The sequence below is a fragment of the Sarcophilus harrisii genome, chromosome 3 (assembly GCF_902635505.1).
Source record: "Sarcophilus harrisii chromosome 3, mSarHar1.11, whole genome shotgun sequence".
NCBI lineage: Eukaryota > Metazoa > Chordata > Mammalia > Dasyuromorphia > Dasyuridae > Sarcophilus > Sarcophilus harrisii.
Genome location: NC_045428.1, coordinates 223,596,250 through 223,618,803, shown reverse-complemented (window position 1 = coordinate 223,618,803; position 22,554 = coordinate 223,596,250).

The window sequence follows — 22,554 nt, the reverse complement described above, 5'->3', positions numbered from 1 at the left end:
AGACTGAGAATTAAACAATAAAATATTAGGACAGGAAAAAAAAAAAAAGAATTACTGAATAAGGTAAGAAAATATACTATCTGTACCATCTCAGGCAATTTACTCAACTGTCCAGAACCTCAATTTCATTATCTTTTAAAGGTTGTGGAGGAGGGAAGGGGAGGTTGGGTCTGAGGGAAGTTGAAATGGCCTTGAGGTCATTTTCAGCTCTAGTTCACTCTCAATGGGCAAGACTTTCTTGTTCAGAATTCGTTTTTGAAAAAAGCACTAGAGGCCAGGGAATCAGCTTTTGTTCTGAACCAGATTTGTTTCCCTTGACCATCATCATTTGAAGGGGACAAAAAGGTATAAATCTAATCTTAATAGCCCATCTTGGATATTTCAAGGAAATGAGAGCACCCATATATACTTATCTCCTCCCCTTAATGAGAAATCTCTCCTTGGAGAGGTGTTACAAGTGACTATATCATTCATTTAATCAATAAATATTTATTAAGCACCTTCTGTGTACCAGGCATTGTGCTAAACTCTGAGGCTATGGAAAGAGGCAAAATATAGTCAGTCTTTAGGGGTACACAATCTAAAGAGGGATATGATAAGCATTAACGACCTATAGGGGTACACAATCTAAAGAGGGATATGATAAGCATTAACGACTTATATAAGGACAAAATAAATAATCAAAAGAGGGAAGGCATTAGAATTAAAAGCGATTTGGGAAAGGCTTCCAGTAGAAGATAGGATTTTAGTTAGATTTAAAACAAGCTAGGGAAACCAGTAGGTAGAGATGAGGAAGAAGAGCATTTCAGGAAGAGCCAGATAGCAGATAAGAATATTTTTGGATTGGAGATCACCCAGAAAGAAGAAACTTCCAAGTCAAAAAAAGAAAAAAATGCTATAGGGCACCTGAAAAAAGAACTTGGGTACCAAGGGGCCACAGCATCACACAATTTAGCAACTATCATTTTAAAGGATAGAACAGAGATATAGACTTACAGCCAAGAATAACTTTCCTAACAAAACTGAGTGTAAATGTTATAGGAGGAAAAAAAATATTTTTAATGAAATAATCCCAACTATTCCTAATGAAAAGACCAGATCTGTGGAGAAACTTTGAAGTGCAAACACAGGAATGAAGAAAAGCTTAAAAAAGTGAAATGACAAACAATGGTAAAGGACTGAAGAAGGAAAACGTGCTTACTTTCAAATATGGAGAAGTAACAAATCATTTGTCCCTTCTGATCCTTATTATCAGGGCTCATAAAGGGAATCCAATTAGAGACATCCTGGCAGTGGTTCTGATATGTCTTGGTGATGTTAAATGAATAGAAAGAGAGGGGGAGAAGAAAATACCTGGGGGTGGGGGTGGGGATGGGAGAGAAGCTTAAGGAAAATTATCTCATGTAATGAGGATGTATAAAAACAAGGAGAATTGGTAGAGGGAAGAAACTGACACTTCAATCCCTCTCTCATTTGAACTGATCAAAACAAGGAAGACAGTTGGGTACAGATATATGAACAGTTAAATAGGAAAAAAGGGAAGGAAGAAAAGGAGAATTTAAAGGAAGGTTAGATTAGGAGAGGGATTAGTTCTAAGCAAAATGTACTCTAAGGGTATATACAATTATCTATTGCTCTTTTTAAGATGGCAAAGAATTGGAATCTAGGGAAGAATGTCCATAAATTGGGAAATGAATGAACATGTTATGGTAAATGCACATAATATAATACTATTGTACTGAACTCTTATCAGTGAAATGACTGACCAGGATTCAAGAAGTTAACGATGAACATGCTACCCAACTCCTTATAGAAAGATGAAGGACTTAAAGTGAAGAATGAAAAGACAAAAAAATCTTTTTTGGACCTCACCAATATAGAAAGTTGTTTTGATTGATTATACATGTATGTAATAGGCTTTACCCCTCTTATATTCTTAATTGGAGGTAGAGTGAGGAGGAAGAGGATCTTGACTGATTAGAACAAAATATTTCTAATGTCTGTATAGTCGCACTTAGTTATTTTTTTCCCAAAATGAATAACTAAAGCATTATAATTGTTACAAATGTTATAATCTGCGATAGAGGAGAAGATGATCCCATCTTCTAAAAAGTCACTATGAAATGGACTAGAGTGGTTGGAAAATTTTAAGGTATATCTAGATTGATTTTTATCAACTTCTGTCAGCTATCTTTGGGCTTCAATAAAAATGAAAATAATTGAAGTAACTTTTGTTAAATTTCAAGAGATAAGATATGAACCCAAATTACATTTTTCTTAGAATGAGAACTTTACTTCTTTACCTTTCCTGACCTCTTTCAGAAGTAGAGAGAGAAGTAATTTGAGAACATCAGATTTTTCTAGGAATATTGTGAGAAATCAAAAACCTTATGGTGACTCAGATGAAGAGATCAACTTCAGTGTAACATAGTTTAAGTATCACAATCTAATATTCTCTGATCTTAGGAGATTGTTCATGTTCATGCTGTAATGAATGATGTGTACTATTGACATCAGTAAATATATGAGAGAAATCTGATTTGACCTAAAGAATTCCCAACTTCATGGAACAAGGATGGATTTTTTTTAACAATAATTTTTTATTCTCAAAATACATGCAAAGATAGTTTTTAACATTCACCATTGCAAAACCTTTTGTTCCAAATTTTTATCCCTCCTTACCCCCCACCCCTCCCCTAAACAGCAAATAATCCAATATATGTTAAATATATGCAATTCTTCCATACATATTTCCACATTTATCATGTTGCACAAGAAAAATCAGATCAAAAAGAAAAATGAGAAAGAAAAAAAAAACAAGCAAACAACAACAAAAAAGTTCAAAATACTGTTTTGTGAACTACATTGAGTTTCCATAGCCCTCTTTCTGGATGCAGATGGCTCTCTCCATCACAAATCTATTGGAATTGACCTGGATCATCTCATTTTTAAAAAGAGCCAAGTTCATCAGAGTTGATCATCACATAATCTTCTTTTTCCTGTATACAATGTTCTCTTGGTTCTACTCATTTCACTTAGCATCAATTCATGTTTCTGCAGGCCTTTCTTAAATCATCTTGCTGATTGTTTCTTCTAGGACAATAATATTTCATAACATACATATATGATAATTTATTCATTCATTCCCCAATTAATGGGCATCCACTCAATTTCCAATTCCCACTACAAAAAGGGTTACTACCAACATTTTTGCACATCTGGGTCCTTTCCCCTTTTTTATGATCTCTTTGGAATATAGACCTAGTAGAAACATTACTGGATCAAAGTGTATGCATAGTTTGATAACCTTTTCAGCATAGTTACAAGGATGGATTTTATAATAAAATTTTAATGTATATTTGTTGATTTTTCTAGTCCTAGAATAGCTCTATGAAATTAGTTATGATCAGATTTGATAGGCACAAAAGTAATAACTATCATTTATATATATATATATATTTTTTATTATTATAGCTTTTTATTTACAAAATATATGCATGGGTAATTTTTCAACATGGACCCTTGATAAACCTTCTGTTCCAACTTTTCCCCTCCTTCCCCCCATCCCCTTCCCTAGATGACAAGTAGTCCAATACATCTTAAATACGTTAAAGTATATATATATAAAACTAGCATTTATATAACACTTTAAGTGCTGAATGCGTAAAAAGCACATAGGAGGTGTTCTTTGACGAAATTGATTGGAATCAAGATATTATATAGGGGATTATCTTATGGAGGATATGGAACTTGCTCTAGACATTGAAGAATAGATAAGTGATTTACAAATATTGTTTCATCTTCTCAACCACTGAGGCAAATACTATTATTATTCCCATTTTATGGATAAGGAAACTAAAGTAGGCAGAAAATAAGGGTCATGCAACTAGTGTCTGAGCTTCTATTTGAACTCTTTCTGACTCTAGAACCAATTTATCTACTATAGCAACTGGCTACTTTTATATAATCAGTACTGAAAATATCAAATGGAACCCTCAATGCTGGCCTAATTTCTTACACATTCTTCTGCGTGGTTTTTTTAAACATATATGATCTTTTTGAAAGAAATTGATTTGTAGCAACCTTGAAGATATATTAAAGAATACCTCCAAAAGGGATATGTTGGAGCCAGCTATACTTGAGAACTGATTATTATGCTTTCATTTTGAGCATTTACATCTGGGCACAAAATCAGAGTTTGATTTATTGAATTGTTGATTGTCTAGACTTAATATGTTAATAATGCAGATTAAACTTAAAAGTGTGTATACATCCCCTCCCTCCCAATACACACACACATAACAGCACATTGTTAAATTTTTACTAGCATACCCCTGACTCCCAGGCCTGCAAGTTTCCTAGTGAGACCAAAGTACATAGTAGAAAGAATCCTGTACTTGAACTCAGGAGAGACCTGGCTTCAAAGTTGATTACTTATTGGCTCTATGAGATCATGGGCAAATTAGGTAAAATCTCCCATCTTGTAGCCTCTTCCATAAAATGAAAATGATGCCTGTGAAACTTGCTTTAAGGAGTTATTGAAATGATTAAATGAGATAACATGTAAAGGATTATGTAAAATCTTAAAAGCTTTATAAATGTCAGATATTACAATACTTTTTTTTTTTTTATTGGAGGCAATTGGAATTGTGACTTCCCAGGGTCACACAGCTAGGAAGTGTTAAGTATCTGATGCCAGATTTGAATTTAGGTCCTCCTGATTTCAGGGCTGGTGCTCTATCCACTGCACCACCTAGCTGCCCTATATTATATTTTTAAAGTACAGCATGTCCTCCATGCTACTAAGGAGGGGAGAGGGATTATATCATTTCTTTTACTTCCTTAAATATAGAACTGAGAATATATAGTGAAAGATGATAACATTTATAGAGTGCTTTAAGGATTGCAATGTATTTTACATTCACCATCTCATTAAAACCTTGTAACAACACTATGAGAAATACAAAAGATGTGATAATTATCTTTATTTACAGATTGAAAAAAGTAAGACTTAAGGAAGTTAAATGATTTGCCCACAATTACTAAAATGTAGAATAGCAGAGGCAAAATTCAAATCTATGAACCTCTTGAATTTAAGCCCAATGTTCTTTCAGGTACATATACTACCTTTCAGATTGACTTAGCCAGAGTGAAGCATTGGAAAATAATAATGGATGGATGGCATAAAATGATAATGGATGATGCACTGGAAAGAGAGAAAGGTCAAAGAGAGAAGTAAACTTTTTGGACTTTACTAAGGGGAAAATACATGGTTGTACTAATAAGGCTTGCCAAAAAAATCTTCGAATTTATTTAGTATCATAGAATACTGTTTTGGTGGCTATGTCAATAAATGATTAAGGAACATTTGTTGAGTGCCTATTATATATCTAGTACCTTGTTAGATTCACTAAGTCAAGTAAGAGTCACTATAAAACCTCATTCTTCTGTTATTTAAAGTAGTGGTCTGAGTTAAATATACTCATGCCATAATGATATTTCATCAATTTATTGTGTTTGATATTTTTTCCCTAAAGGTCAAATTTCTTTAAACTGGAAATCTTACCTCCAAATTTAATCATAAGCAGTGAGAAATAAAGCCATGTTAAAATCACTGGCATAATATGTAATTTGCATCTTAAAATGTCTGCAAAATTTTATAGTCATTGGCATTTCAAATTAGCAATTAGATTTCAGGGGGAAAATGAAGCTGTCATAAGTACTGGAATATATAAAATGGTAAGTAGTTGCTTTATTTTGCCCATCACACCTTTTATGTACCTCACTCAGTTTTTGTTGTTTTGTTTTGCTTTGATAAAGTTATTATCTCTAAGGTCAAAAATTAGGGAGCGGAGGAAATCCCATTTATTTGATTTGTACTGATAATAACCGTTCCTTTATGATGGCTATCAACTCCAGATTTCAAAGTTATTAAAGAAAATCAGTGAAAGCAACTTTCTCTAATTCCATTACAATAAATGATGAAACAGATTCAGCAAGAAACAAAGGGTTCTATCCCAAATCTATGTAGGGAATAAATTCTTGCACTTATGATTTCCAAGATGTATTTCTAAATGCCAGTATACTCTTCACTTGTTCTTATTATTAGGATAACTGACAAATTTTGTGTCTAACATACAGCCAAATAAAGTTCAGAAATTAAGTAATAAAGAATGGGAAATGAGAACACTACTTCTTTTCTTCATAAGTTAAAATATCTATTAAGTGACATGTGTGTGTATTTTGGTCACCTTCTCCTAAGCATATTGAGATGAGAATTTAATTTTTTTCCCCCTACAAATTGAGCCAAATAACATCAAAAGCATAAAATATTGGCTATGCCCACGGCCCTTCATTAAGGACTGGAAGAATAAAGAGAGAGAACAGTTTCTGCCTTCAGGAAGTTTTCTAGACAGAGACGCAGAAGGATAATTACAGAGTTATATATACCATCAAAAATGGGTGCAACATATTATAAATATCATAATTACTTAAGAATAACTCTAATGGTACGTGAGGTCCTTGATGGTTGAGAATTGTTTTCCATTTTCTTTCAATATCACCAGTGCTGAATGTGTAAAAAACACATAGTAGGTGTTCTTTGACGAAATTGATTGGAATCAAGATATTATATAGGGGATTATCTTATGGAGGATATGGAACTTGCTCTAGACATTGAAGAATAGATAAACCTTTAGTAAATGAAGAAAGAGGTAAGTGAGAAGAGAAATTGTTTAAGAAACTTCATGATTAACTACAAAGCACTTTCCATGAACAGCAGGATGATTTCAGAAAGGCCTGGAGAGACTTACATGGACTGATGCTAAGTATTTCACTTAGCAGAAACCAGAGAACAGAACCAGGAGATCATTGTATACAGCAACAAGAAGATTATATGATGATCAATTCTGATAAACATCAGAATCTCCCCAACAATGAGATTATTGAAGCCAGTTTCAATGATCTTTTGATGAAGAAAGCCATCTAAAACCCAAAGAGAGGACTGTGGGAGCTGAGTATGGTTCATAACATAGCATTTTCACTCTTTTTGTGGTTTTCTTGCTTTTATTTTGTTTCTCTTTTTTTTCTGGTTTGATTTGATTTTTCCTGTGTAGCACCATAATTATATAAATACATATGCATATATTGGATTTAACATATATTTCTATCATGTTTAACATATATTGGACAATTTGCCATTTGGGGAGAGGATGGGGAATGGGGTGAAAATTGGTACATAAGGTTTTGCAAGGATTAATGTGGAAGAATTGTCCATGTATATGTTTTGAAAAATAAAAAGCTTTAATAAAGAAAAAAAAAAGAATTTGCAGACTTGAACCCATCTTTCAGAGACATAAAAGCCTTTGTCTGAACAGGATCTCACTCAGGAAAAGTATGCAATTATTTCTTTGAGGCAGGTTCAAGGAGTGACAAGATCTATATCATACTGAAGATGTTTCAGATTTTGTTTCAGTAATCAATAGAATAATAGTTAGGTCCCATAGTTAGTATATTAACTTAGGGACCTAATTTCATACATGTATATATCTAGTCATTTACCTAATTATTTAGGATATGATGATAGAAAATGGCAAGATTTTATATACTTGTACTGTGCTCATGGCTTCTGCTGACCATTTGCTCTAATTATAGAAATTTGCTATAAGATGAAAAAGAAGAGACATAATTATAATAGCATCAAAATAGACCCTTCAGGTTTCAGCCTAAAAGCACCTATGTGACAGGATAAAGCATCTTTAGCTTTGTTTGATAACCAGTCATGCATTAATAATTCCACCTCATAGCTAGACTGAGGAATAACCAGGTGGGAAACAAGGAAATAGAACTGGGAAACTGAGTCAGAAAGATCCCACCTTGAACAGAGGCTAAGATTGTCTTCCCAGTCCTTGCCCAGATAAGACATCTACCTATGACAGTTTAGGAAGGCATCCCTTTAAGTAACTTATGGCATAACTCTCAAATGGTATTTACTGACTTATTGATCCATATCAATAACAATCCCAAGAGATTTTATGTCTAATAGCAAATTCTACTAATCACAGCTCAGGGCTAGATATATTATTTTTAAAAGTATACCAGGATTCACACACATAGAAGATTTTGTTTAACATGTTTTTCTTCTTCTTTAGTTTAAATTCATCCTGGTACAAGGACCAATCATTAGAAATCAATCATTTTTATATAGTAAATAAGCTTATAAATTCTTAACAAACACATTCTTTGTTTGGGAACTATATATGTCAAACAAACTCACTTCTCAGAGCTGATGATCTTGCTTACCCTGATGGTTTCAAGAAAGCTGACCAGCTTACAAATTAAGAGAAGTGGACAGAGACTCCAGAGAAGGGGCTCAGCTTGCTGTTGTCCACCTCAACTATCAATTTCCATGGGCTGTACTGTTTGTTTCAATTCTGTGAAGGAGCAAAAGAGTGCTGCACCTCATACTTGAAGGTGAACTGATATGTTTTTCATCTCATCCCTGTTGTTCCACATACAGTAATTACCAATTTTAGGTTTAACATGTTGACAATAACTCCAAATAACTGAGTTAACAATCTTAAAATTTTCATAAATAGCAGCCAATTGTCTTAGCTGTCATTTCCTCTTAATTTTCTAGCAAAAGTGGAAATACCTAATTCCCTAAATTATATTTACAAAACTTTCTAAAATTTTATTTAGCAAGACTAAATAAATTTTCTATCTTATTTTAGTTTTTGTTTATTCTGTCCCCAACTTCTTGAAGCTTTGAAAGTTCTCAGGGAAGGTTTCAGCTTCTCCTTCCCTTAAATAAGTTTCAACAACTTCAGTTTATGAGATTCCCTAAATTCTAATTAAATGTTCCATATACAAACTGAATTACCATTTGTTTATTTTCTAATTCACACAAACTATTTATCTTTTGTGAGCCAGGAAAAGGTTAAATGCCAATTTTTACTGACAGGGCCCCTAGATTTCTGACTGCAGATAAAGAAAAAGCAGGCTCTTTGCTGTATGAGTTTTTAAAGTAGCAGGGAATTGCTTTTCTGTTTTCCTAAAGTTTTCAGACTCTTAAATCTTTTTTTTAATACTGTCAGTGAAAATAGATTACAATGTACATATCTATTTAGTAGGTTTTAATTAAAGTTCTTTAAAACACTCCATACCAATATATGGTCAAAGTAGATACATGATTTGGACATAAAAAATGATACCATAAAGAGATTAGGAGAACAAGGAATAATTTATGTATCAGATCTTTGGAGAAGGGAGAATTTATGACCAAAGAAGAACTAGAAAATATTATGAAAAGTAAAATGGACAACTATAATTTCATTAAATTAAAAAGATTTTACATAAACAAAACCAATAGAAACAAGCTTAAAAGGGAAAAAAAAAGCTGGGAAAAATCTTTACAGTGAGTATTCCTGAAGAAGGTATCATCTCTAAAATATATAAAAAACTGTGTCAAATTTACAAGAATATAAATCATTCATCAATTGATACATGGTCAAATGATATGAACAATTTAAATGACAAAATTAAAGTCATCTATATTTATATGATAAAATGCTCTAAATCACTATTGATTAGAGAAATGCAAATTAAAACAACTCTGGGTTACTACCTCACACCTCTCAGATAAGCTAAGATGACAGAAAAAGATAATGATACATGTTGGAAGAGGACATGGGAAAGCTGGAACACTATTGTTGGTGGAGTTGTGAAATAATCCAACCATTCTGGAGAGCAATCTGAAACTGTGCCCAAAGGGCTATAAAACAGCATACTCTTTGATCCAACAGTGCCATTATTACATCTGTATCCCAAGGAAATAATAAAAAAAAGAAGAGGACCCACATGTGCAAAAATGTTTGTAGCAGCTCTTTTTGTGGTAGCAAATAATTGGAAATTGATGTATATTCATCAATTGGAGGATGACAGAACAAGTTGTGGTATATGAAGTTAATCAAATATTATTGTTCTATAAAAATGATGAACAAGCTGATTTTAGAAAGGCCTGGAAAGATTTACATGAACTGATGCTGAGGGAAATAAGCAGAACCAGGAATACATTGTACACAATAACAGCATGAATGTGCAATGATCAACTATGAAAGACTTTGTTCTTCCCAGTGGTTCAGTGATCCAAAGTAATTCCAATAAACATTGGACAGAAAATGTCATCTGCATCCAGAAAAAAAACTAAGGAGAATGAATGCAAATCCACACATGCTTTCTTTCTCTCCCTCTCACCCCTCCATTCATGTATCCCTGCTCCAGTCAAGAAAGGAGGAAAGAGGAAAGGAAGAGAATGAGATTTTCTTTTCTCTATGCACTATCTTTCTAGTCCTGGGGACCCCAGGTGTGGTAACCTTATTTTAGTTAGATTTGTTTCCAAATTACACACATACACAAAAATCATTTATCTCAACACTGGCATTGTATGTTGGTTAAATCTAAAAACTCACATAAAGTTATCAAACATAAAGCAATTATGTCTAATAAAACACTTAACATTCATATAGCATTTGTTTTATGCTAAAAACTTTTGCAATCATAATCTTCACAATAACAACCATTATAAATTCTCTTCAAAAATCAGAAAACTAGGCAGGGATATAATTTGCCATAAATTACGTAATTAATACATTTCTGCAACCGAAACTGAGATCGTGGGTTTAACAAATTCAGAAGCTGATTGGGTTCCTCACCTCACACTGCCATGCTTGGTACTGCCAGGGGCACTAGGATTCTTTCCAGGCAGTTGCTGAACAGAATCTGCTGAAGGCTGGAGTGGCTGGTGCCAGGCTCTCCCTTTGATGGTAGTTTCAAGTACCAGGTTCAGGGAATGCTGATCATGGGACTTGACCCCCCTCCACCCTCACTCCCCCAAGCTGAGTTGAGGAGGTGCTTGGGCAAAGTTGTATGGGGTCCCCATTGATATTGCTACTTCCCCCATTTCTATAGGTGGGGCTGAATTTGAGTTTCCTTACTATTCTTCAATAATCTCTTTTCCTAATCTGATCTTGAGATGTGTGGGGCTAAGAGAGAAACATGTGCTATATTGATCTTGTTAGCAATCCTCACAACTGAGATACACTCAGGACTCCTGGAAGTGGAACATGCTGAGTGATCAAGGAAGGATGTAGAGAGGGCCCCTTAAAACTTTTTAGGGTATTTTCTCTTTTTAGTCTCTACCTACCCTTTATGTAAAGTGAATCATATTTCCCTTTCCCAATGGAGCAGAAGGAGAATCCGGACAAGATTGAAATCAAGGAAGGGTTAGCAAAAAAAATTGCTATTTACCTAGTTTTATTTTCTTTTTATTCTCTTCTTTCAGAATGTGGGAAATGTCTCAGGAATTATTTTTATTTTTTCAATCCTAAAATGACTAATTGCCAAATTCCTTAATCATTGCTCTCAAAACCTTGAGAATCTGCCAAGATATATTTTTTAGTGGCTCTATAATTTAAATTAGCTAACTTTATTTCTGTATCCCCCCAGCTTGGCCAAAAGGGGATCCACAGGAAAAAAAAAAAGTCAGGCTTTTCCCTTTTTAAGGTGGGAGTCAAGGATGTTAAGAAACCTTTCTCAGTGTTCTAATCATAGTATTGAAGTTTTATTTTTTTTTTCCTTGCTTGCTACATTTTAAATCTTTCCAGGTAACCAAACCTAGCTTACAAAACAAACATGACACATTTTGCAGAGAGACACAAACACAGGGAAAAAAAATAACATGGAAGAGAACTGTCCAATCTTTGCCAAAAGCTATAAAATTTCTATTCCTCTAGTGCCTCATCTCCTCTGGCATCCCAGGGAGGGTGAAAATATGTCAAAGGTTCCCTAATTAGAATGATGCTTTGCCAAAAATCACAAGAATTTCCAAGTTTGGGCATCCCCAGTCAAAGAAAATTTTCTGAGCATACAACTCAAGACACCTGGACATGCCTTTCCCAAAAGTTTGTGGTGTCCCAACTATAAGATCAAGGGAGAAAACAGTGGGTTCTTATCTTGACAGGGAAGCATTAAGACAGGGGAGATGACTCTCCCCATATGGGCTACCAAATGTTGAGGTTCAAAGGAGAATGCAAAAGGTTGGGGTTTCAGATCACAAGGTGTCACAAAGTGTCTTAAAAGGATTTGCAGGCTTAAACCCATCTACAAGTGAAGGGGCAAAATTTATTATAATTCTAACACCAATTGAGGAGGGCTAAGTTCCAAAAGAATTTAGCAAAGCACTAAGAGCGAAAAGATAAATTTATAGGAAAAAAAGAGAGTAGGATCTTCATGTTACTTATTGGCTTACAGGTAGGTTTGAGGGGGTGGTCTATTCACTATTGTCTCAGGAAGTTTGTTATTGTGACCAACAAATTGTTATGTAATAGTCAGCAATGTTTGTAGGACTATATTATATAGTATTCCTAAAGCCAGGAAACTTTAGGATTATTGACAAATAGACTGTTAGAACAATAACTCTAGAGTTATTGAGACATTTCCCTAGAAGCTGCACCCCATCAAATTTATGAGGAAAAAAAGAGATCCCGATTGAAAACTCCAAGGCATATAATTGTCAAAATCTAAAGTCTTCATGTCAAATTCTTAAAAAAAATATTAAAAGAATCCAAAAACAGATTGTTGTGTCAAGGAACTGCAGTCAGAATCAGGTAAGATTTGTCAGCAACTACCATGAAGAAGACAATATCTTGGAATATGATATTGCAAAAGGTAATAGATAAGGCCTTAAAACCAACAATTGCTTAGCCTTTAAGAGAGATATAATTCTATAAGGATAACATGGATCTTTAGGGGAAGAGAGGACTTTTAATCACTCCAGATAAAATACCTAAGCTGAATAGAAATTATTAAGTAAAAACACAACAGTAAAAAGAAAACTAAAATGCACTTGAAAGAGATTAAAAAAGAAGTACTTATATTACAATATAAAGTTAAGAGACAACTGTCCCTTCAAAAACATTTCAGGGTTACAGAAGGAGTTAAATAAAAGAGAGGGGAATGATCTTGTTCTGTTCTAACAGTCTTATGTAAGGAAAAAAGAATGGAAAAGAACATCTATCAGAAATTAAATGAGTGAATAAATGAGTGAATGAAAAGGCATTTCTTAATTGTATGTCACATACCAAATTTTATTACTAAGTTCAGGGGAAACAAATACAAAATGAAAGAGAACTCTCAGCCTTACCCAGCTAAAACTTGGAAGCAGGAGCACACACACACACACACACACACACACACACACACACACACAAATGAAAAAATGCATGAGATAAAATGAAAACAGACAAAATAAAAAAAAAAAAATTGGAAGATGAAATCAAAACAGTCCTTAAGGGGAAAGTAATCTTTCAAAAGCTTTCATCAATATGATAAAGATTAAATCATTAATTGGGCATGAGCAATTGAAAACTAGAAAAGGAAATAAAATCCAACCAAACACAAATATGGAAATTATAAAAATGAAAAAAATCAGCGTTAGTATTTAATAAATAAATTTTATAAGTAAATAAAACTAGTTTTTTTCTTTTATTTTTTGTTTGCAAAAGCTAATATATTGGATAAAGCATTATCTAATCTGATTTTAAATACAATTGAAAACTAGAAAAGGAAATAAAATCCAACCAAACACAAATATGGAAATTATAAAAATGAAAAAATCAGCGTTAGTATTTAATAAATAAATTTTATAAGTAAATAAAACTAGTTTTTTTCTTTTATTTTTTGTTTGCAAAAGCTAATATATTGGATAAAGCATTATCTAATCTGATTTTAAAATAAGATAGGAAAACAAATTTCAATATCAAAAATTCAAAATCAGAATTCACAACAAATGAAAAGGAAAGGAAATCATTCAGGATATACTTGCCCAATTACATGCCAATGAGTTTAATCATCAGCCATTTTTAAGAGCTTACTATGTGTCAGACACTGAAAAGTATTGGGAATGCAAATATAAGCAAAAAAAAATGACAGTCCTAGATCTCTGAGAATTTACATTCTAATGGAGAAGAACTCATAAATGGAAGCTAAAAATAAGTGTTGGAAAGAAATAGCTGGCTCTGGGGCATGATGAAGAAGACCAGATTCATGAAGAAATGAAGAAATAGATGGTCTGTTCATTCTCTTTAAATGGATATAGGAGTAGCCCTTTACCATCCAAATAAAGGAAAGGGCCTCAGGACAGAGGATATTTTTAAAACATAGGTATTAGTTTAAGGAATTGAAGTGATCTTCCAGAATGAAGTTCTTTCTAGGTCAAGATGGAGAAGTCCAAAGAAGTCCAAATGAAATGAATAGATATTTACAAATGTATTTTTGAAAATTTTATCAGAAAAAAGTAAAAGAATTTAAATAAATCAATCTTTAGGGTACAAAAATACTGGGTCACACATTAACTCCAAAAAAAAAAAAAAAAAGCCCCAGAACAAAATGAATTTATAAGTGAATTCTATCAAACATTCATAGAATATAATATTATTTATTTAGAGCTGAAATTGACCCAGAGGCCGTTTACTCTTATCCATTCAAAAATAATTACTTCTAATATTACATAAAGTTATGCACAAATAGAAAAAGTTACCATGCCACATTTTCTCTATGATACACTTAAGGTCTTGATACTTTAAACCAGGGATAGATGATACAAGGAAAGAAAAGTATAGTCCAATATCCTTAATGAATATTTATTTGAAGGACTGAATATTAGTTAATTTTACTGGCTAGCTTGAATTTATGCCATTAATGGTGAATTGGTTTAATATTAGGAAAATCCCTAAGCATAGCAGAGCATATAGTAATTAAATAGTAAATATAGATGCAGAAAATTTGACAAATTCAAAACCCATTTCTATCAGAACATAAACAATCATGGGAATAAATATACCTTTCCTTAATATGATAAAAATAGCTATTTAAAATCAAGAGCAAACATATTAATAAATGTAGGAAACATTAAAGGTCTTGCAAATAAGATAAGAAGCAAATCAAGATGCTTATTAATTCTTATCTTTTATCATTATTACTATTTATTATAACTATTATATTACATGAGTTCAAGAAATGCCAGCTGTGGTAATGGCAATATAAGTAAAATGAGGGCATAATTATATATAAAATGGGAAGCAAAATTATTGCTATTTGCAGATAGTTCAGTTGATTACTTGAAGAATTCTTGAGATGAAACAAAAAAGAAATAAAAATGATAACTAACTAGAAGATATAAAATATACAAAATAATCAAATTCTACATATATATTTTCTTTTTTTGTGAGGAAATTTGTATTTCTACTGAAGCAAAACATCAATAGTAAGTGTGTATACATAGGGTGATTACTGAAGTGTGTGAGTTAGTTTTTTTTCTAATTATTATAGCTTTTTATTTACAAGATATATGCATGGGTAATTTTTCAGCATTGACAATTGCAAAACCTTTTGTTCCAATTTTTCCCCTCTTTCTTCCCACCCCTTCCACCAGATGGCAGGTAGACCAATATACTACATATATATTTTCAAGAAAATCCAGGAGGAGAGAGAAATTTAATTCCAAATATCTATAGAATAGATACAAACTCATAAATTATATTAATGAAATCCTAAAATGTTCTTTAAAGAAATAAAAACACCTAAATGTTGAAAGCATATTAACTGTTCATGGTAGGGCAAAGCCAATTTAGGAAAATAGTAATATTATGCAAATTAATTCAGATTCATATCAGTAGAACTACTAAAAACAATAGTTATTTTTTACATGTTAAAATTCATTTTGAAAAACCAAAAATCAATAACATTAAATAAGAAAATGGTGGGGGTTGGGAGGAGTGGGAGTGGGAGTGGGAATGAAAAGACACTAGAAATCAAATTTTACTACAAAGTCAACAATCATCAGAAAAAGTATGTGGTTCTAGTTTTTTTTTTTTTTTAAGAGAAAAATTCATCAGTGGAATAGAATACACAGAAGATATAAATGCATATGTACAGTATAAGGTTCAATATAAAGTCCCGAACCACCTGGGTAAGAGAACTCACTATTGAACAAAAATTCCTAAGAAAACTACAAAGCAATTTGTCAAAAATTATGTCTAGATTAACATCTAAGAATGTGTATTACAATAAGTTACAAATGGAAACATGATTCAGTTATAAAAAAGTCACATTGTAAATTAGATATAAAACAAATCAGCATGGTAATGAGCATTTATTTAGCACTTAATATGTGCCACACCCTGTGCTAAGAGCTGAGGATGCAAAAACTCTCAGTAGACTTACATTCTAATTCCTGAAAATAGTTCTCAAATGGGTGGAAAAGGGGGGCTAGCATTAGGATTGGTTGGGAAGGCACCCATCAATCTGTAAGAATGTTGAAGATAGGAAAGTTATAAATGTAAACACCTCAAGAAAGAGAATGAAGGTTGAGTTTCATAGGCCTCTTCCTGAAAAGGACAAAGTCCTAGGAGAAAATGATCAATGGGAAAAGTGGACTAATATGACCAAAAAAAAAAAAATGTTCCAAAGTGAGAAGGCCATAGGGGCAGATGGAGTTTCAGAGTGAGGAGTGCACAGGAATTAAGGGAAGTTAGCAAGATGAACCTACATCTGAGTTACGGTGTTGAAGTCCATTAAGTCAGAAATATACCTAGGAGAGAAAAGCAAGGGAGGAGATACTTTTTACAACTAAGGATACAAAAAGGGTTCTTCGTCAAACAAGTAATAAGAAAGACAGGAAACAAAATAGACAATTTGTATTGCACAAACAAAATTATCACAGTTAAAAATTAGAAGAGAAATCATTAACTGAAGAGAAAAATCATTGCCAAGTCTGACATCCAAGATGTATAGGAAAATGATTCTAAAATATAAGAACATGGAGCACAGATAATTAGTTAAAAGATGTGAACAACTTCTCAAGGGAAGGAATCAAAACATGTGAAAAAGGGAGAAAAAAGTTCCCAAATCACCAATAAGAAAAATACAAATTAAAGCAACTCAAAAGTTCTACTTCAAAAGTATTGGCTTGGCAAAAATAAAAGGAAAATGACAATTTTGAGGAGTTTGTGAGAGAAAAGACATACAGTATTGTCAGTGGAGGTGTACCTACTAGTCTAGAATTAATTTGGACCTAAACTTCAAAATTCACTAAATCATGCATACCTTTTAATGATGAAACCATTAATAGTGATACCACCACTGGCTGATGTCAGAGAGAACGGTAGCAGCAGCAATATTGACAATAACAACAAGCATTTATTAAGTGATTATTCAGTACTTAGGCATTTGGTTAGGAGCAGGAAGATATAAAGAAAGCCAAAAACAAGCCCTGATTAGAGAAAATATTCAAAGTATAACTTTTCATTTTAGCAAAGAATCAATATGGAGATAATGGCTGAACAAATGATGGTATATGAATGTAATAGAATAGATTTTGTCTATTATTTTGCAATAGAAATTTCAGAGAAACATGGAAAAATGTTTATGAACTGTATCAGAATGTTTCTATATGTATCATATGAACTGATACAGAATGAACAGAATTAAAAATGTAATGGAGGATAGTGGGGAGAAGAAGCCAAGGATGGACTTAGTTTTCCAATTAATGAAATCACCAACTACAACCCTACAGGACCAATGTATGAAGCATGCTTCTTATCTGCAGACAATATAGATGGATTAGAAGTACACAGCTTCATGGCCAATCTGTGGATCTATTCTACTTCACTACAGATATTTCTAATGAAAGATTTATTTTTTTCTTTTTAATTGGGGAGCAGGGTAGAAGATAGCATTAGAAGTGGAAGTGGGAGGATAGTGGTAATGACAGCCTCAACAAAAGAAGAAAACAAAGAAAAGAATTTCAATGAAGTATTTCTAACAATGCACAAGAGAAAAGAAAGAAGCTCAAGGAGGGACCTAGACTAGGAGAAAAGTTTTGGAAGTATTATGTTGAATTGTCTTTTAAAGCTCTATTAAGCTTATAACTCCACTAACACTTCTGGGATATGTAATTGAGACACATGGATTCATAAGTACACCTTTTTTATTCTTTCTTTGTGGAAATATTGGTATTTGGTCATTTTTTTCAGGTTTAGAATTTTTAAAAATTTCATAGCTCCTTGTGTTCTCAGTCTGGCTAAGGTAATTTAAGAAAACAAGCTGGACAAATCACTGTCACAGAAAAAATCACTTTATCCACAGACCATTAGGCAATTATACAATTTCCCCATAATGTAGTCTCTTAAAACTCAAACCTTAAAAGGAACATGAACTAAGATGCCCGTTTTGCTCTGAATTAGTAGTTTTTCATTTTCCTATGAAGATATCTGGCAAATAGCTAAAAAGCACTTAGGAAATGCCTGCCAACTGACTGACATTACCCATCTTCCCACCTCTGAGCCCAAAAATCATAAAGTTTCTTTTTTTTTCTTTTTTTATTAAAGCTTTTTACTTTCAAAACATATGCATGGATAACTTTTCAACATTGATGTTGCAAAACTTTATGTTCCAAATTTTTCCCTCCTGCCCCCCAGCCCCTTGCCAAATGGCAAGTAATATTAAACATGTTAAAATGCATGTTAAATCCAATATATGTATACATATTGGTACATTTATCTTGGGCACAAGAAAAATCAGATCAAAAAGGAAAAAAAATGAGAAAGAAAACAAAATGCAGGCTAACAACAACAAAAAGAATGAAAATGCTATGTTGTGATCCACACTTGGGTCCCACAGTTCTCTCCCTGGGTGTAGATGTCTCTCTTCATCACAAGATTATTGGAAATGGCCTCAATCATCTCATTGTTGGAAAGAGCCATGTCCATGAGAATTGATTGTCATGTGGCCATGTATAATGATCTCCTGGTTCTGCTTATTTCACTTATCATCAGTTCATGTGGGTCTCTTCAGGCCTCTCTGAAATCATCCTGCTGATTGTTTCTTATAAAGCAATAATATTCAATAACAATCATATACCATAACTTATTCAGCCATTCTCTAATTGATGGGCATCCAATCAGTTTCCAGTTTTTAGCCACTACAAAAAGAATTGCCACAAACCTTTTTGCACATGTGGGTCCCTTCCCTCCTTTAAGATTTCTTTGAGATATAAGCCCAATAGAAATACTGCTGGGTCAAAGGGTATGCACATTTTGATAACTTTTTGAGCATAGTTCCAAATTATTCTCCAGAATGACTGGATCTATTCACAACTCCACCAACAATGTATTAGTGACCCAGTTTTCCCCATCCCCTCGAACATTTGTCATTATCTTTTCCTGTCATCTTAGCCAATCTGAGAGTTGTGTAGTGGTATCTCAAAGATGTCTTAATTTGCATTTCTCTGATCAATAGTGATTTAGAGCAACTTTTCATATGACTAGAAATAGTTTTAATTTCTTCATTTGAAAATTGTCTGTTCATATCCTTTGACCATTTATCAATTGGAGAATGGCTTGAATTCTTAAAAATTTTTTTAAAACATCAATTCTCCATATATTTTAGAAATGAGCCCTTTATCAAAACCTTTGAATGTAAAAATGTTTTCCCAATTTATTACTTCCCTTCTAATCTTGAATGCATTAGTTTATTTTGTACAAAAGCATTTAAACTTAATATAATCAAAATTATCTATTTTGTGATCAATAATGATATCCAGTTCTTCTTTGGTCATAAATTCCTTCTTCCTCCACAGATCTGAGAGGTAAACTATTCTATGTTCTTCTAATTTGTTTATAATATCATTCTTTATGTCTAGATGATGAACCTATTTTGACCTTATCTTGGTATATAGTGTTAGGTGTGGGTCAATTCCTAGTTTCCACCATACTAGTTTACAATTTTCCCAGCAATTTTTGTCAAATAGTGAATTCTTATCCCCAAAGCTGGGGCCTTTGGGTTTATCAAATACTAGATTGGTATAGTCATTATAATTTTGTCCTGTGAACCTAACCTATTCCGCTGATCATCTAGTCTATTTCTTAGCTAGTGCCAAATGGTTTTGATGGCCACTGCTTTATAATATATTTTTAGATCTGGTACAACTAGGCCACTTTCCTTTGCATTTTTTCATTAACTCCCTTGAAATTCTTGACTTCTTGTTGTTCCAGATGAATTATGTTGTTATTATTTCTAGGTCAGTAAAATAGTTTCTTGGGAGTTTGATTGGTATAGCACTAAATAAATAGATTCATTTAGGTAGCATTGTCATCTTTATTACATTCTCTTGATCTATCAAAAAGCACTTGATATTTTTCCAATTTGTTTAGATCTGACTTTATTTATGTAGAAATTGTTTTGTAGTTGTATTCATATAGTTCCTGGTTTTCCCTTGTCAGATAGAGTCCCCAATATTTTATACCATCAACAGTTATTTTAAATGGAATTTCTCTTTGTATTTCTTTCTGTTGGACTTTGTTGGTGATGTATAAAAATGGTAATGATTTATGTGTTGTTGTATCCTGCAACTTTGCTAAAGTTGTCGATTGTTTTTAATAGTTTTTTAGTTGATTCTCTCAGTGTACCATCATATCATCTGCAAAGAGTGATAATTTGGTTTCCTCATTACCTACTTTAATTCCTTTAATCTCTTTTTCATCTCTTATTGACAAAGCTAGCATTTCTAATACAATACTGAATAGTAATGGTGATAGTGGGCAACCTTGTTTCATACCTGATTTTATTGGAAATGGTTCTAGTTTGTCCCCATTACATAAGGCTTGCTGATCATTTACAATAGATGCTATCGATCATTTTAAGGAAAAGTCCATTTATTCCAATACTCTCTAGTGTTTTTTTTTTTAAATAGGAATGGATGTTGGATTTTATTAAATTCATTTTCTGCATTTATTGAAATAATCATGTGTCTTTATTAGTTTGGTTATTGATAGTCAATTATGCTAATAGTTTTCCTAATATTGAATGAGCCCTACATTCCTGGTATAAATCCTACTTGGTCATGCTGTATTATCCTGAAGATGACATTCTATAATCTCTTTGCTAATATTTTATTTAAGATTTTTGCACCTATATTTATTAGGGAAATTGGTCTATAATTTTCTTCCTCTGTTTTCATCCTACCTGGTTTAGTATCTTTACTAAATCTGTGTCATAAAAGGAATTTTGTAGAAGTCCTTCTTTCCCTATTTTTTCAAATAGTTTGTATAGTATTGGAATTAATTTTTCTTTAAATTTTTTGGTAGAATTCACATGTAAATCCATCTGGTCCTGGAGATTTTTTCTTAAGGAGTTGATTAATAACTTGTTCTATTTATTTCTTTTTTGAAAATAGGACTACTTAAGTAATTTATTTTGTCTTCTGTTAATCTGGGCAATCTATATTTTTGTAGGCATTCCTTGATTTCACTTAGGTTATCAAATTTATTGGCATAAAGTTGGGCAAAATAACTCGTAATTATTGCTCTAATTTCCTCTTCATTTATGAAAAGTTCTCTGTTTTCATTTTGAGACTAACAATTTTATTTTCCTCTTTCCTTTTTCTAACCAAATTAAAGATTTATCTATTTTGTTGTTTTTTTTTCAAAACCAGCTCTTAGTTTTATTTATTAATTTAATTTTTGTTGTTTTTTTTCAAAACCAGCTCTTAGTTTTATTTATTAATTTAAGTTTTTTTTACTTTCAATTTTATTAATCTCTCTTTTTATTTTTAAAATTTCAAGTGTAGTGCTTGATTGGGTTTTTAAAATTTTGTTCTTTTTCCAGCTTTTTTAGTTGCAAGCCCAATTCATTGATCTTCTCCTCTATTTTATGCAAGTAAACATCTAGAGATATAAAACATCCCCTTATTACTACTTTGGTTGCATCCCATAAATTTTGGTGTGTTGTCTCATTGTCATTATCTTGGATGAAATTATTGATTGTGTCTATGATTTGCTGTTTCACCCATTCATTCTTTAGTATTAGATTATTTAGTTTCCAATTATTTTTTGGTTTGTTTTCCCCTGTACTTTTATTGAATGTAATTTTTATTGTATCTTGATCTGAAAAAAATGCATTTACTATTTCTGCCTTTCTACATTTTTTTGAGGTCTTTGTGCCCTAATATGTGGTCAAGTTTTGTATAGGGTTCATGAACTGCTGAGAAAAAAGGGTACTCCTTTCTTTGCTCCAAAGATCTATCATACCTAACTTTTCTAGTATTCTATTTACCTCCTTAACTTCTTTCTTATTTATTTTGTGGTTTGATTTATCTAGTTCTGAGAGAGCAAGGTTGAGATCTCCCACTAGTGTAGTTTTGCTGTCTATTTCCTCTTGCCTGGAAATTCTTTTGAGGCATCTAATGACATTGATCTGAAATCCCAACTTTTTATGGTCTTCTTTGAACCTCAATCAATTGGTGGATTTTTCTATTTTCTCTTTTTCATCTAGTTCTAAAAAATTCAAGAAGTTTTCCATTACTAAAAATATTCATTTTTTTACTATAGTTTTCTTTTCTTAAAAGTATTTTATTTTTTTCAAATACATGTATAATTTTCTTTATTATAGATTTTTATTTACAAGATATATGCATGGGTAATTTTTCAGCATTGACAG